The sequence below is a fragment of the Equus przewalskii genome, chromosome 22 (genome assembly GCF_037783145.1).
Source record: "Equus przewalskii isolate Varuska chromosome 22, EquPr2, whole genome shotgun sequence".
Classification (NCBI taxonomy): domain Eukaryota; kingdom Metazoa; phylum Chordata; class Mammalia; order Perissodactyla; family Equidae; genus Equus; species Equus przewalskii.
Genome location: NC_091852.1, coordinates 9,850,828 through 9,858,208, shown reverse-complemented (window position 1 = coordinate 9,858,208; position 7,381 = coordinate 9,850,828).

The following is a 7,381-nucleotide window of genomic DNA, read 5'->3' as shown; positions in this document are numbered from 1 at the left end:
TAGTCTTCCAAGATCCTTAAAATTCTAGCAACAGCGTTCTGCCTAAGTGGCCCCCTGAAGGTGCACTGTCAGCCAGGAGCGTCTAGCGTTTCCAGCGTTGCTCGGGCTAGACAGTCTGGTTTTGATGCTCGTCAATCCCTGGAACTGTGCATGGCCAGAGGAATTTTTCCTGCCAAATTATAAATGAGGCTGCATCTTCTCTCCCTGGACTCCTGGCCTTTTTCCATCAGTTATGGTCTCCTGACCACACAGCTTATGGTTTGAAGTTTAAATCTTGATTTAAAAATCTAATTAGACTTTTCTTGTCTCAACATGTTGGTTTAGGTCCCCTCCTCCAGACAGAGTGTGCTCTCCAAGTTCTAATTCCCATGAGCTCTGCATGCCAGTGATTGTGACTGAAAAGGAAATGTGAACATGTTGGAATTCTTGAAAATCTCAAAAATGAATACTAGTGCCTATCCTAATGAGGAATATGATCAATTGAGAAAGAATTAACTTTGTTAAGAAATGTTTTTATGTCAAATTAAAATTTAGATAGTATCCCAGTGTATAAAACAGTTAAAAGCAGAAGTGAAGTTTCAAATCAATGGATGCCTAGAGTTCCGTTGAAAACCCCTGCAGTGGAGTCATGTGTGGACTTGACTGTCTGCCGTCTTATGTGGTCCAGGTCAGGGGTCACAAATGTAAATGTCTACAGAGAACAAGAATTTAATAGAAAGAAACAAAGCCCTGTACATAGTGCATACTCCGTCTATGGGGGCAGCCTCTGTTGACAGTCATCCATTGTAGACATGGTGAGAAATTTTGGATCATAGGGGTAAGTGTAAGGGTTGCCAGACGCATTGATTTTTCAGAAAGAAGAAGCCAATGCAGATTTTTCATATGAAATATCCTGATTTTTAAATGTTGGCCAATAATCAATTAAACATACAGTAATATTAACCAAAGAAAATTCATCTGCAAGACAAATCTAGACCTCAGGGCATCAATTTGTAATTCTTATAGATTACTACAATTTAGATTTCTAAAGCCTTGCATCTCATTAACACGGTCTTATCTTCACATATTATTTTTAGTATATTCATCATGATCCTGAGAATATGACCACTTCTTACCACCATCATAGCTACTGCCCCATTCTAACCATGGTATTTCCCGACTACAGTCAGTGCCTCCCATTTTAAGTCCTGCTTCCACTCTCTCTGTCCCTAATCCATTCTCTACATAGCAAACACACGGATTCTTCTCCAAAATGCAAATCACATCTTGTCACTCTTTGCTCAAACCTCTCCAGTGACTAACCACAACAATTAGACTAAAATTCAAACACCTTGACGTGATAGCACTACTCCATGAAGTAGCTCAAGTCACTTCTTAGAACTCACCTCCTGCTGCTTTCCCCATGTTCTCTTGGCACATTCTGGTGTTCCTGCTGGTCCTTCAAAATGTCTTGCTCCTTCTGCTTTTGAACTTGTACTTTACCTGTGCCCTTTTTATGGATTGCACATCCTCCAGTGTGGCTTATTTCCTCATTGTATTCAAGTCTCTGCCTTCTTGGTGAGGTCTTCCCTGATCTCCTTATCTAAAATATGTGATTCTCCCATTTTCCATTCCCTTGCCTGTTCTTTCTTCTTGCTTTTACTTACACCATCTGTTATTTTATAGGCATCTATTTATTTTTTATTCCCCTCGATTATAAGCACTAAGAAGATAGGAAGTTTATCTATTTATTTATCACTCTATCTATAATATCTAGAAGAGTGCCTGTCACATAGCAAATACTCAGTTGCTATTTGTAGCAAAAAGTAAATGAACAAATGAGTATATCACTACTATTACATACGCAAGCGACATTGCCTTGACTCAAATCTTCACTGTTTATGGTCTGGACCTCTCACTGGCCTCCCACTGTAGTCATCCTTCATAGGCTCCCTGACTACACTTCCTAAAGCACCAACCAACCAGGTCAGTTCCATACATGAAATAGCCTATGCTAATTCCCCCATTCTGTTTTAGGAGTTCCTCCTCTATATCTGTGCATATTTAGGTGTACATCTGCTGTAGCACTTGTCACACTATTTTAAATGACCCAATTCCTTGTCTGTCTCCTTCACTAGACAATACACCACTAAAGGTCTTATCTAACGAATATAATAGTTTATATTTCTATAGCCCTTCAAAATTTATGGAAGTGCTCACATGTGCATTGTCCAATTTTATGTAGAAGTTATTAAAATGCCTTTTCGTAAGAGAAAATTGAGGGTCTGAGAAACTAAATGACTTATTCAATATCACACATCTCAAATGAAGCATTACCAGTTCTTCAAATTTCAAGATTATGTTGCCCTTCCCAGTAAAACAAAACTGCCTTCCAAACAAGGAGTTCTTATGTTTGGCATTCAAGGACGTTACCAATTTGAATTTTAACCACCTTAGCAAACCTACTGCCACCATCTCCCTTTAAATAGTCCAACATTTAGTCATTTAATTTTGAAAAATTATTACCAATACAGATCTCTCACTTTCTCGTTCTGAGTCTTCTTCCCCCATAATTTCTCCATAACTGGACTACTTCTCCTCCCTTTTACTGATGTCTTAGTCCTACCTTTTATTCAAAGCTCAGCTAAAAGACCATCACCATCAAGATCACTTTTCTGATATAGTAACCGATGTCTACTTTGAACTAACATAATATTTTACCTAAAAGCTTCTTATGGAAATATTAAATTTCAAAATTACATATGTTATTTAATAATCACAAACTTAGGTTCTATGTATATAAAAGATACTGCTTGTAACTGGATACTAAATTCATTTAGGCAATGCTGAGTTAAATTCATCTTTAGTTTCTCCATAGGTCATATATCTGAGTATTAGTTAAGATTAAACTCAGCTACATATAGGAGAAAACCAAAACAAGAGGCTTACATCCAAAGGTAGCCATTAAAGGGTAGGAAGGTAGCTTCACAGTGGTCGGGAATCCAGATTCCTTCTGGTGCTGCCACACAGTCCCTACCACAAGGCTCCCAGGCGCAAGATGGCCTGATTATTCAAGATGCTTCTGAATTTCTAACCAAGGCATTCGTGTTACAGAAAGGAACAAGAGAGAGGCGGGAGGCACACCACAGCATCCATGCCTAGATGGAAGGACCTAACATAAAAGGACACAGTAAGGTTGCAACTCAATATGTAGAAAAAGACACATCAGACAAATACTATTGTAGTTATGTTTACATCAGACAAAATAGACCTGAAGGGAAAAACTATTAGATATAAAAAGGGTTACCACATACAAATATAATTTTAAATCCTTGAGAAAGATATGACAATTTAACATTTTTATGCCCCTAAAAATTGTCTCAAAAATATATATATATAATAAAAATTACCAGAATCAATAAGCATATATGAATCCACAATCATAAAGGGAGATTTTAACATAATTTTCTCAGTAACTGGTAGATATGAGAGAAATAACTAATACAATTATTGAATATTTGAACATGATCTACAAGCTTGAACTAAAGGATGTGGATACAACATCTGCAGAATGCACAATCTTTTAAACACAGACCCAAAACACTTATAAAAATTGAACCTGTAGTGGGCCAATTAAGAAAAACCTCAAGAAATTTAAGATATTGTGTTCAGGACCACAATATAATTATATCAGAAAGCAACACAAGAGATAGAAAAATTCCATTTGTTTGGAAATTTCCGAAATACATCTAAATAACCCATGGATCAAAGAAGAAATCATAATCCAAATAAAAGAATATTTAAAACTGGAGGAGAATGAAAATACCACATATTTATATGTATGAGATGCAAGTAGAACATTATTTATAGATAAATGCATAGCCTTCCATGCTTTTATGAGAAAAATAGAAAGGCTAAAAGTCAGGTGTTAAATGTTTCATTTTGAAAGTCAGAAGGAATAAGAAAAGAATAAATACGAGGAAATTGAAAGGATGGAGAAAACATAAAATAAGAACAGAAATCAATGAAATAGAAATTAAGATACAATAGACAGGAACAACAAAGCCAAATGTAGGTTTTCCTAAAGTCTAATAAAATAGACAAACCCATGAAGAGATTAATTGAGAAAACAAGAAGAAAAAAGTAACAGAAGGAAGACAGAACTATAAATACAGAAAAGATGAAAAAGAATAAGAGAATATTATTATAAACACACCACAAACTTGAAACTTCAATGAAATGAATAAATTTTTATAAAAACATAACTTAACATAACTGGATAAAGAAGAAGTAGAAACCAGATTACTCCTATATCCATGAAAAAAATCCAGTGTTCTTAATCTTCTTACTGAGAACTTCAGACCTAACAGTTTTACTGGCAAGTTTAACCAAATACTTAAAGACTGAATAATTTCATTCTTATATAAGCTCTTTCAGAGAATAAAAAGGAAAATGGGACAATCCACAATTCATTTTTCGAGGCTAGTGTAAGATTGATGCTATAACCTGATAATGAGAGTGTGAGAAAGGAAAATTTAGTTTCGAATTTACTTGCATAAATGATATAAATTCTAAACATAAGCTTAGCACATTGAATCCAGCAATATATAAATACAGTAATCCATCATAACTGACTTGGATTCATCCCAACATTGAGAGTTTTGTTTAACGTACACAAATCAATTAATGCAAATTATCATATTAATGAATTAAAAAGATGTGGGGGAAATGTGATAAAATTTGGCATTCCTTCTTGCTAAAACCTCTAACAAACTATAAATAGAAGCTGTAGATGTCTGTGTTGCATGGTTTCTGACTCTGATCTTGACGCAGCATGTACTTTTATCTCCCCTCAAGCATTTGGCTGGGCAATTCTCTGCTTTCGTGCTTCATGGCTTTCTCTAGAAAGCGTGAAGGCCTTGGTCTTCGCCCAGACAGCTCCGAAAAGCTACGCAGTTGATGCACAGAGGCAATTCTCAACCAATGGGTTTGAGAATTCTTAGAAAAATGTATGAATGGTGCAAATAATTAAAGAATATGAAATTAATGGGCTGACCATGATGTAACGTTCTCAGAGAAAGGCTTAATTTTGGAAGAACATAGAATTTCAAACATACTCTTTGGTCAAAAGTCATACATAGAGCATCTCCTTTGTGAAGCACCATGCTTAGCACTGGAGAGTAAGTTGAACAAGATACAACCTGTAACCTCAATGAGCTGAAAGTTGTGAGAAAGAGCAGCACTGATAAGCCGATTAAAACGACATATTGTATGAAGTATTAAAATAGAGATCTACGTAAGGTGCTATAGGAACATAGAGAAAAAAGTGGAATCAGGAACACCATATTAAAGGGGGATCTTGAGCATTGATTTGAAGGCTAACTAGAATCCAGAGCAGCAAGGGGGTGGAATGGGCAGGAAGAGGGAACAACGAGCCAGAGGTTAAAAGAGCATGGTCTAGAAAGAACTGAGTCCATAGACTGTGGAGTAGGGAGTATCAGGGGACTATGAAGACAGGAGGTTGGAGAGACCATCAAGAACTTAGAGGCTGTAGGCCCTGAGAGTTTTTGACATGTTTAAAATGAGAGTGACGTAATCAGCTGGACACCAGAAATGTGGAAAAATAAGTTCTGAACTGGCAAAATGAAATCTAGTACATATATATACCGAGAGAGTTGAGTCTAATGTTTTGAAAATCAAAATGGACAATTCTTCTGCTTAGAGAGAATATGGATTTGACATTTGCTCTTGAACCCTTAATGGACACAGCAGAAGGGGGAATTGTCAATCAGGATTAACCAGACATTTCTTCTCTTAATATCTAAGAAAGCAAGGATAAATAAACAATTTTAAAAACTCAGTTTTGTTTGTTTAGCCTTAAGTATCTAAACCAATGCTGCTCAGTAGACCTGCCTGTAGTCAAACAATGATTAATAGATTCTAAATTCCTCATCAGGTAATGCATATGCTTTTCAATGATTTAATTCTTTTTTTTTAATCTTATTAGATATTAGAAAATGAAACAAAGCAAAACCAAAGAAAACCTTCTGAAAACATGAAAGAATTAATGAGTGGCATAAAACATTTTTCTTCTCCAGGACAGGAAAGTATTTTTGTACTTTCCCTTATGCCAAGTCACTGAAAATGATTTTTTAAAGTGACAAATTTCATCAGACCATTAATAATGAGTTTAACCACCTCAAAGCACATTGTTCTTTCCTATCACTGGGATGGAAAGGTCGGGGTGAAGTAATGAAGTTAGATACAGATTATGTGTTTTAAGCAGACGTAAGTATTTTAAGAGCACCAAATAGGCATGAAAGATGAATACTTTTTAGGTTAGACCAAAGGCTGGCAAACTCTTTTTTTTTGAGGAAGATCAGCCCCGAGCTAACTACTGCCAGTCCTCCTCTTTTTGCTGAGGAAGCCTGGCCCTGAGCTAACATCTGTGCCCATCCTCCTCTACTTTATATGTGGGATGCCTGCCACAGCATGGCTTGCCAAGTGGTGCCATGTCCGCACCCAGGATCTGAACCGGCCAACCCCGGGCCACCCAGAAGCGGAACGTGCGAACTTAACTGCTGCACCACTGGGCTGGCCCCGGGCAAATGTTTTTTGTAAATGGCCAGATAGTAAAATTTTAGACTATGTGGGATAGACATACAGTCTTCATCTCAGCTACTTAACTCTGCCATTGTAGCACAAAAGCAGCCAGAGACATATGTCTCAATGTGCTCAGTTGTGCTCCAATAAGACTATTCATGGACGCTGAAATTCAAATTTCACAGAATTTGAATGTCACAAAATATTATTCTTTTTGGAATTTTTTGAACAATTAAAAAATGTAAAAGCCTTAGCTCACAAGCTGTGCAAAGGCAGGCAGTAGGCCAGAATCGGCCCACGGATCATAGTTTGTTGACTCCTGGCTTGGACACATATGGTGGGTATGAATCTTAGTACATAAGTAAAGTGGGCAAAAGACAACTTATTTCATGTTATAAGCCTCCCTTCTAGTAGAATGAAAGAAATCATTTGTCTTGGCATTGGGGTTAAAATTTTAGGAAGTTGATATAATGATAAGGCATCTTGGCCTGGACGTGGGTGGGGAGATATCCCTCCTCACTGTCACCCATCCATCTGCCATTTCCTGAGTTCATTCTCTTTGGTCCATGGTTGTTAATCAAAACCGGAAACCACTGAGTTATTCTTCGTTTCCAATAATAAGGCTTCTTCTTTCTTCCTTGTTTTATGCTCAAGTCATTCTTGCTCCTGCATCATGCTCAAGCAGGCGCACTCCATGAGCTTCAGAACTTTCTACTTAGACGTACCATGTAACCATACTGCTCTGGGGGCTTCCTGGGGTTGTATATCAGAAATAAGGCATGCATTCTCTCTTCTGGGG